Here is a 759-nt window from a genome sequence, read left to right as displayed (position 1 = left end):
TTTGCCTGGCATTATTATCCTTACAACTGTCCAACAAAAAAAGAGTTATATTGGTATATGGCCATGAGATGTGATTCTGTATTTTATACACTGAAACACCCGCTTGAGAAGAAGCAGTTCTTGAGCTGAGTTTTTTCACACCAAGGATATCAACAATAACTTGTTAATTCCCTGCTATAGAAACTAGAACCATGCCTCGGAAGAATGTTACCCTCATTTGGTCCTGTTTACATTTTAATGAAATAAAACCTATGTCACAATAGTTGTCTGTTAGCTAGAGTTTATTTTTTTTAATGCACTTAAAGAAAAGTAAAATGAGATGAGACGTGAGCATTCTAAAATACCTGTTATATTTATAAAGGAGCAAAATGTAGTGAGGCTGGTGTGAGAAGAGGTTAGCATGTCCCATTCCACTTCTGAGTGCAGATGCTGCTCTCTGGTCATTTCCAGAAGATGTGCTCCCCTCTTGATTGTGTTCTCTATTTACTTGGCATGTCATTATCTGGTACAGAAGCTTGTTGCCACAGTCACTGACTTTTTCACTGGTTTTCAGCTATCTTTGGATACCCTGGTATAGACCCCAGTATTCTGCCATATTTTGGGTCAATCTTTCTGCTGAAAGCCTCCAAATGCTGATTAGCTGCTCTGTCCATTGCAGTACGGAGGACTCCATCACAAGCCCACCACAAGCTGGCAGGACAAAGCAATCTGGAAGACATCTCCTTATAGAATACTGACTTAAGGTGAATGAGATAAACT

This window comes from Dasypus novemcinctus, chromosome 23, assembly GCF_030445035.2.
Source record: "Dasypus novemcinctus isolate mDasNov1 chromosome 23, mDasNov1.1.hap2, whole genome shotgun sequence".
Taxonomy (NCBI): Eukaryota; Metazoa; Chordata; class Mammalia; order Cingulata; family Dasypodidae; genus Dasypus; species Dasypus novemcinctus.
Note: the sequence above shows the minus strand (reverse complement) of the source record.